This window comes from Diceros bicornis, chromosome 4, assembly GCF_020826845.1.
Source record: "Diceros bicornis minor isolate mBicDic1 chromosome 4, mDicBic1.mat.cur, whole genome shotgun sequence".
NCBI lineage: Eukaryota > Metazoa > Chordata > Mammalia > Perissodactyla > Rhinocerotidae > Diceros > Diceros bicornis.
Genome location: NC_080743.1, coordinates 2691565 through 2700908, shown reverse-complemented (window position 1 = coordinate 2700908; position 9344 = coordinate 2691565). Strand labels below are relative to the sequence as shown.

General features: G+C 42.9%; 1 pseudogene; it reads right to left on the bottom strand.

The window, feature by feature from the left end:
- Positions 1–7763: 7763 nt before the first annotated feature.
- On the bottom strand, positions 7764–8692 carry LOC131405029 (small ribosomal subunit protein uS2-like; annotated as a pseudogene).
- Positions 8693–9344: the final 652 nt, after the last annotated feature.

Here is a 9344-nt window from a genome sequence, read left to right as displayed (position 1 = left end):
CTTAGCTATGATTATGATTATGATTATCATATCTTGTCACTCACAGTGACAATTCAAGGATCTCCTCTAAATCAGTGCTTTGATTTGTACTTCAAATGTATGTTGTTAAACAATTCATATAGAAATTATATTTTGAATACCTAAGTTGCCAAAGCATTATCAATTCAATTTGGTAATCTTCATTTCTTATTTTATAAAATGGTATGTTTAACTGATACATACTTATCTTAGTTTGGGCTGCTATAACAAAGTGCCATAGACTGGGGGGCTTATAAACAATTGACATTTATTTCTCACATTTCTGGAGGCTGGGAGTCTGAAATCAGAGTGCCAGTGTGGTCAGGGTCTGTTGAGGTCCCTCTTCTGCATTGTAGACTGCTGACTTCTCATTGTACCTCACATAGAAGAAAGAGCAGAGAGCTGGAACAAGCTCTTGTGTCTTTTCTTATAAGGGCACTAATCCTATTCCTGAGGGCTTCACCCTCATGACCTATTACCTCCCAAAGGCCCCACCTCCTAATATCATCACACTGAGGGTTAGGATTTCAACATATGAATTTTGGGTGAACACAAACATTCAGTCCATAACAATACTCTAAGTTTAATGATAGTTCTTACAGTATATATAATATATACAGTATGATAGAATTCACTTACTCATGACTCCTAAGATGCTCTGATCATCTTAAACGGGAATCTTGATAATTAGAAATATATGGCACTAGCCAGTGATAACCTGACACCATTACTTATTCTTTTCAATACATATGCTGTCTCCTCAAACAAAAAGTAGGACTATGGGCATGAACAATATCATATGTATCTCTTGATGTTTCTAAAGTGTAGCCTTGTACGTTGTATATAGAAGGCAAAAAGAAAAAGTTTTGCTATGTCATGAATTCTACTGTTAATGACAACATTTCTTCTCAATTTTAGTTTTTCTTTTCTAATTTTAAACTGTTAGCCTAATTATTACATCTTCTGTACTCATTTTTCTTTGTTCCATTGGATCTAGTGTTCATAAATTTGTTGAACCATGAATAAAAGCAAAAAGCTAGCACACGTAGGTAAGAGCCATATGCATGGCTTTAATGAATAGTCATCGCGACATATGGAGGAGGACTGCCCGATTAATTATTGGGTTTGACGGAGTTGCTGCCTGCCTGAATGAGTCAGTCGAGGGGCCAATTTATAGTGGTGAAATCCTGAGATGGGCTGGTCTGACCGATAAACAAAGTAAATAAATGAACCAAGTTGATTCAGTAGTCCAGATAATTTGCTAGATTAGCATGAAAATATTATATTGCTTCTTAGGAAGAAGATTTGCATACTTTTTTGGAAGCATGTAGAGTCTCCTGGTGAAATTCCATTTACATGTGTTTTCAATAATTTCGTAAATTTCTTCAGCACATGAAACCAGGTATTTTTGTTCCTTTAAAACCAATGGTGTGAATTGTAAATCACGTTAATGGACAGTCAAATGAACGGTGTTTTTTAGACTAACTTTTTAAAGTAACAAAAATCATGTGTACTCAGGTAAACAAATTAAAACCCCACGGGATATAGAGTGAAAAGTAAATGCCTTCTTCCGCCACTCTTAACTCCCTAGCACTTCTTCCCCAGCAATAAACGGTGTTACTCATTTTGGGATATTCTTCCAGATATTTTTTATGCATTTACACAAGCAAGACCATATTCACCCATTTTTTTGCAATTTGCTTTGTTACCTTTTACAACATAGCATAGACTTCGTTCCATATCAGAACATATAGATGTACCTCATTAAAAAAATAATTGTGCAATATTCTTCTCTACGAATATAACGGTTTAACAACTTCCATATTAATAGACAGTGTTCTGCTGTTACAATCAATGCTTAATGATCATCCGTTACATAACATCTTTGCCCACTGATGTAATTTTATCTGTAGGATAAATTTCTTGAAGTGGAATTGGGCAAAAAGAATGTGCATTTGAATTTTAGGTAGATATTGCCAAATTGCCCACTCAAAATAATATGTGAGAATGTTTGTTTCCTTATTTGGTGTTTTGCTGTTAGTTTGTTAAAAAAGAATTTTATTTTACCTTTAATAGATATTTCTCTTTTCTGCTCCTCACTATTTCTGGAAGCCACCCAAATGTCCTTTGGAGAGCTCTCTCTTTCCCAGGTAGTTGGTGGGACTCCACCAGGAATAGACCACGTGACTCATCCTGACTGATTAGAGTATGAAATCTCCTAATAACATTTAGTTTTTTTTTTAACGTCTTTATTTATCAGTTTTACTGAGATATAATTGACAACTAAAATTGTATATATTTAAAATTTACAATGTGATGATTTGATATACATTTACATTGTGAAATGATTACAATGTTTTATATGTAAAATGATTTACACTTATAAAAAATTACGATTAACGGTCAAGTGAATTAACACATCCATCACCTCACATAGTTACCATTCCCAATAACATTGGTGAGGCAGGGGTGGACCCATGACTTAAGTTGTTCCGATGCACCAATCTCATCTGGAAGCCAACAGGAAGAGCCACTCTCTTTTTCACTGGACTGACCTGGGAGAATGTAGGCATGGAGTTGCTGATGGGCACGTTGCCTCCTCGTGATGTACCAATATGGGGGGAGAGTAAAGCCAAGAGATGAAGGCAGATAGTGCCTCAAGATCAAGGTTAGATGAAGGGCAGAAAAATCTACCTCTGGATTTTTCACTGTGTGAGCTCATAAATTTCACTTTTGGGGGGCCAGCCCAGTGTCTTAGCAGTTAATTGCTCGTGCTCCACTACTGGCGGCCCAGGTTCGGATCCCAGGCGCGCACCAACGCACCGCTTGTCTGGCCATGCTAAGGCAGCGTCCCACATACAGCAACTAGAAGGATGTGCAGCTATGACATACAACTACCTACTGGGGCCTTGGGGAGAAAAAGGGAAAAAAAAAGGGAGGATTGGCAATAGATGTTAGCTCAGGGCCAGTCTTCCTCAACAAAAAGAGGAGGATTGGCATGGATGTTAGCTCAGGGCTGATCTCCTCACCAAAAAAAAAAAAAAAAAAAAAAAAAAATTCAATTTTTGCTCCATCTGGTTTGAGTTGGGTTTTTGGTCACTTAAAGAGTCTGATTGGGTATACTACACCTGTTTCTCTGAGCCCTAATATGCTAGAAATTTAAGTAAGTCAAGAATTGCCTTTTACTGAGCACCTGTTATGTGCCGGGGGCTGAACCAGATGCCTTACATGTGTGATTTCAATCCTCGAAAGTATCCTAGAAAGGCATTATTATCTTGCTACTTTACAGGGGCGGTAAAAGAATTCCAGAATTCAGTAAATTGTCAAGTCTAGACAGCTGGTAGGTAGTATTTAGATCTTCGTGATTCCAAAACCCATCTTTTATCCTCTCGGCCGCTATTTTACCAAGTATTAGAAATCAGAAGTTGAAGACGTGCGGTATCAGTGCTTTAGATTATTATTTCAGTAGTTTATGTAATATTTCACTTGTATGATGCTTTATATATTTCAAAAAATTTCATACATTTAAAGGTCTCTAGATCCCTAAGATCTGTTTATTTTCTCCAAGCACTGTGCTGCAGTGCCTAAAATTTAGTAGCTATCTAGTGAGTCATGAGGTTTGTTAGGCCTGATAGGACCAAATGTCATCTGTTTCCAGACTAAGTTAATGTTAAGGAAGTAACTCGTGTGATCTGGCTAAGAGCAATTTTTCTTAGGAAAACTTTGCTTAGTCAAGTAGAATTATATCTGTCTGGGACCCTGAATGCTTACACTCAATAGCCTTTAGAGAAAATGTTATTTGAAACATGATTTTTGAAAAAAGACAAAAATCTAGGAATATTTGAAATAAGGTATGTGGGCTCTTAAACTTCAACTTCTGTCCCTAAGTAAATCCTACGGAGCTGACATTTCTTTATCAGGGTGGTAGTAAGTATCTTCAGTTCACGCTGAGTTCGCTTCTTTGGTGAGAAGTGTAAGGACATTGCTTTGGTCTGTATAGCTGCTTCACGTGCTTTCAAAGCCGTCCAAGTTAGCCTTCCATGTTTCACCTTTCAGGGTGGCAGCTGGTGTTGAAGATCCTCCTGCCTCCGAGTCACAGAACTCTAGATCAGGAAGGAGTGCCAGTAATCACCTCAGCTAGTGGCTTCCAGACTTTTCTATTCTATCCCTTCTTCAGGATATTGATATCCTGAAGATATCAATTTAATTTTCCTTTAATTTTAACTTTTAATTTAAAGTTTCAAAGCTTAAAGTGATATCATTAGAACTCGTCATGGCTCCATTCTTTGACTGCCTTCCGTTGTGTGGTTTTATTCTTGGACAAGCTCTCCTCTTGGACAAAAAGGCTCCTGGTAGCTTCCAGGGCTGCATTCTTCCAAGTATGAATCCAGTGGAAAAGAATGAGCAGCTTTATCTCAGCTTGCTCAGGAGAAGTCTTGAGATTCGCTCTGACTTTACTTTTTTAGCTCATATGGCACCCTCCCCGCCCCCGCCAAGTCAATCACCATCATCTACAAGGGCCTTGTATTTTCTCGCCTGGGTCATGTGTCCTGTTTACTGCCAGTCAATCCCACAGGAGCTACATGGGCTGAGAGAGGGAGGGTGGATTCCCACATGGATATCAGAGGAAGTTGCTGGGAATAGGATGAGCAGATGCTGGGCAGTCAGAAAGAACAAATGCCCATTTCCTGTGTACCTTGATTCTCCAAGATGGTGGCTAGACAAGGCAAGGTTTCCCAAACACAGGTACCAGCGGAACTCCTCCCCTCCCCACCCCCGAAGATTTTGCCAAGCACAATTTGGGAAATCCTAATTCTACACCAATGAACTTATTTGGAGAGATGCTTCAAATGATGGAGAAACTGAGACTCAGACAGATTAAATGACTCACTTGAGGTCTCAGGGATGTTTATTAGAGAAAAGGCAGTCACTGCATTGTGGGCTCTGATTGCCTATCCACAAAACCTTGATTTTTCTACAGCCATCTTTCTGCTTTTCTGCACAGACTCCCTTGTTCTACAAAACAGAAAAATCCCTGAGAAGACCGCTGAGATTCTGCATATCCACAGGTACTTGGGAGTGTTTGCCCTGAATCTGGACTTGTTTTGTTTTATGACGATTGTCAGGAAATGTGTTCTCTTCGGCCCCTCTTCCTCCATCCTGGCCTGTTTCTTGTTTCATTCTGTAGAGTCTGAACTGCCTATACTGCGGAGTCCAGCTTGTGTCTAGGTTGTGCCACAAATGCGTGATGTGACAGTGGACTCTGACTCTTCTCTCTGGGCCTCCATTTCCCTTATTTAAAAAATGAAGTGAGGGTAGAGGCTGGGCATTGTCTGAGGTCCCTCCAGCTCTGCCTTTCTGGTCCATGTCTCCTGGATCCCAACTCCAGGTGCCCTGGGTTGGGACCCCTGCTGTGCCAAGCGTAGTTCCTTGTGTTGTGACCTTCTCCACCTTGCACTTCCATCTAGATCCATCCACCATTTTTGGTTTGTTCTGCGATGTATTTTAATATTCTCATTTTCATTAATTTTGAAATTGCAAAAGCAGCGCCATTGCTTGATCAGAGTGAAACAATACTGCAACATACTAAGAGCAGTTTTCTTTCATTTAGCACCCTCCCTATCCCCAATCACAATCCCCTCCCTGTCAACACTTGGTATAGAGCTCTCCACATATTTATCGTCTGCTAGTATTTTTCTTCCTCTGTCTTGTCCCTGTTTCTCCTTTGGGTTCTTCTGTCACTTATTGGCCTAGCCCTTTGACCTCTCACCTTGCTTTACCTGGCGCTATTTGTAACCTCCAAGTTGCTGCCTCATTACCTGGTTTTAGCCCAGTGCTCTACTGAATTGTCACTACTCTGGGCTAGTCATCTTCCTCTAGGCTTCTTAGCTTTAACATGAGGCCAGCTTCTGGAAGTTACCTGTTCTACACCTGCTTCTGCTGCTCTTCCCTGGTTTTCCGGAGCAGCCCAGGACAGGGGGTGAAAGTGTGGTCTCTAGACGCAGGCTTCCGGCTTCAAGTCATTGCTCCGCCCCGTACTGGCCGTGAGACCTTGGGCAAAGGACTTCCTTCTCCACCCCTCAGTTTTCTCCTCTATAAAAAGGGGGGTACTATTTAAAATGGTCTCATGGTTCTTGCTAGTGTGAAGGGGGTGTTTTTACCTGTAACACTTTCTCAATCTCATCACAACATCCATCTCGAGTTTAGGCCCTGACACATTGTAGGTTCTCAAAACTGTCAATTCTTTTTGCACAGCACTTCCCATTAACAAATTGAGTAATCCACGTTGGCAGACACAAAAACAACGAGGTCCAAAGAGGTTGAAATGACTCAGTTAAAAATCATTCACATAGTATGTGACAGAGCCAGGATTCAAAATCAGATTTTTTGGCTCCACATCCCTGTGCCTCCCAGTACTCTCAGCGGTGTTAACCCACATCTGATTGATTGGGGCCTTCGATACCTCCTCACGCTTACAGAGCCTTCCATCCTCTAACTTGGAATCTGGTTGGTTTGTTCTTTCTTAGGCGCATCTCAATGGGTTTCCCCTTCCCAGCCCACCTCCTTCTGCTAGGTAACCAAGTAAGGTCCTCCCCCCGACCCCAGAAAGGGTTAGGCCTAGTACTAAATCTGGAGTTTACTCTGATTTCAGATGACTTTTTTTCTTTTTCTTTTTGTTTTTTTTGAGGAAGACCGGCTCTGAGCTAACATCTATTGCCAATCCTCCTCCTTCCCCCCCCCCACCCCAAAGCCCCAGTAGATAGTTGTATGTCATAGTTGCACATCTTTCTAGTTGCTGTATGTGGGACTCGGCCTCAGCATGGCTGGAGAAACGGTGCGTTGGTGCGCACCTGGGATCCGAACCCGGACCACCAGTATCGGAGCGCGCGCGCTTAACCACTAAGGCACGGGCCGGCCCCTAGATGATTTTTTTCCAAGGCAGAAGGTTAGTGGAAAGAATATTCACTTTGGAGCTAAATGGACCTAGTTTCGAACGTTGGTTCTCTCCTTTAGTCATTGTATGGCCTTGGCCAACTCAGTTAATTTCCCTGAGCCTCAGTTTCTTTACTTGTCAGGTGGGGATGATAATATTAATAATCTTATCCTTGTGGGATAACTGTGACACTGGAGATAAAATATGATAAGTGCTTGGGTACAGTAGACATTGAATAAGTCACTGTTATTGTTGGTAGTAGTCACTTCAGCTTGTAAGAGACCAAGCTGTTCCAGGCCCTAAAGAGATCTGATGTTGTTTTGGGGATTGATCTCTGAGAATACTGTCTTTCAGTTGTGTTTTGAGAAGAGAGCAGCCTGGTGAGACGGGCACACATTTTGTATTTAGATGGACCTTGATTTGGATCCAAGCTGTGGCAATTACCAGTTGTGCAAACAGGCAGATTGTTTAATCACTTTGAGCTTCAACCTCTTCACTTGAAAAACAGGAATAATAATACCAATCTCATAGAGGCTTTTGAGCCTTAACTGAGAAAACATATGTAAAGCATGGCAGTGAATTTAAAAATATTTGTTCTCCATAGACACTGTTGCAGATTGTCCCAATATCTGTCATGTGTGCCATGGTGTTCATCTCTGTGCTCTCAGCACTTAGTCCTGCAATCACATAGCAGGAACTAAAAACATATTTGTGGGACTGAATGGTCCCTTGAGTTGAACAGTACAAATACTTTACATCCAAAGTTGGTTGGTTTGTTTTTTAAGAAACTGATGTTTATTTTCCATCCACCTTACTTGTGTTTTCTGTTTAAGAGCCTGGGGAAGAACAGCTTAAGACCACTGAGTATTGTTCCTGCCCACTCAGTGGCCTCAGCAGTGGGAGCTGCACACCAGTCTTCAGCAGAGGCTGAGGGCTGCAGTCTGCAGTAGGAGCTGCTGCGCAGGCGCAGAGGGCACCTGAGCCTTAGACCGGTCTGTGACCTTGGGTTGAGGACAGTCAATTTGGGAGCTGGAGCGGTCCATCCACCCTGAAATTCCTCCTTGGTCGTGGCCTTTCCAGCAGGGGCCTGCTCCTCCTTTTCCCTCTCTTCAGGATCTCTGTAGAAGTGGAGATCAGGTGTGACCTCCCTTGGTGCTCACGAGGTATGGACCACGCATGCGCAGAACCTCCCGGGCCAGCGTCCACCACAGCAGACCCACTGAGTGAGCTCCCCGGTTGTTGCACAGGGTGACAATGTCCACGTGGCACTGAGGAGAGTTACACAGAGCGAAGGTGGGCAGGTGAACACAGGACACCCACATGAGAGGCTGCTGGGTAGCCCCGGGATCAGTAACCACCAGACGGTGTGGCTCCTGGAAGGTTGCCTGCATCTGCTCAGTGAAGGTTCTGGGAGTGAAGCCGCCGGCAATAGGAGTGGCCCCAGCACTCCTGGGCAGCAGGAGTGGCAGCAGCAAACTTCAGCACAGCCCTCTGCCCAGTGTTCTTGGAGGACAGCACACTGACATCAGCTGAGTCTTCAGTGGTGATGAGGGCACAAGCCCCCAGGAGAAGGTTCTCCCAGGTCCTCTTCAGATTGATGATGTGGATGCCATCACTTTTCCTTTTGTAGATGTGCTGTTTCATTTGGAAGCCAAGGTTGGTGCCACCCAAGTGGGCTCGTGCAAGGAACTTTAGGACATCCTCCTCCTTCATCTGTAGGAAATCAAGGGCTCTGGACATTGTGAAAGCTTCTTTTTAAGTTATTATGGGAACCCAGGACAATGCCATAGGGACCCCCCTCTGAGTTGTACAGAGTGGTACACCTAAAGTTTGATTGCTAGTGCTCACTCTTCTGTGGCTGGAAATCCTGAAAAATAAAATGTTGAGGGAGTTATGTCGAGTACAACACCCAGGCGCAAGAGCTCGTGTGCATAAGACCTTGAGTTTCTTTCTGGCTCTCAGTGTGGGAGTCATGATTGTGTCCCTTGTGTCATCCTCCGCATGTGGCTTTTCATCTTACATTCTGGCTTTGCTCCAGGACCTGGAGAAAGGTCACCCCAGAATGGCCAGGCAGGGAGGAGCTCACTCAACAGCGTGGGTCCCTAATGCCTTCTTCAGTGCTCCACCTCGGTGCGGTAAAAGCAAGAGTGGACATTCCAGAGGGGCCTCAACTTTAGATTTGCCCTGACAGCACAACTAGAAGGATTTCTGCTCTGAGTTGCTGTAACCAGGAGTGAGTGAGTTTCTGTCATTTCCCCACCGAATAAAAAATGGAATTTATGATGAATCCTTGTTAAATAGAGTGATATGGACTTATTCTTTCCGGCCTAGTGAGACCCATCCCAACCTTTTACAGTTTCTTTAAATACAGCATGAGAAACCTCAGTGTCGC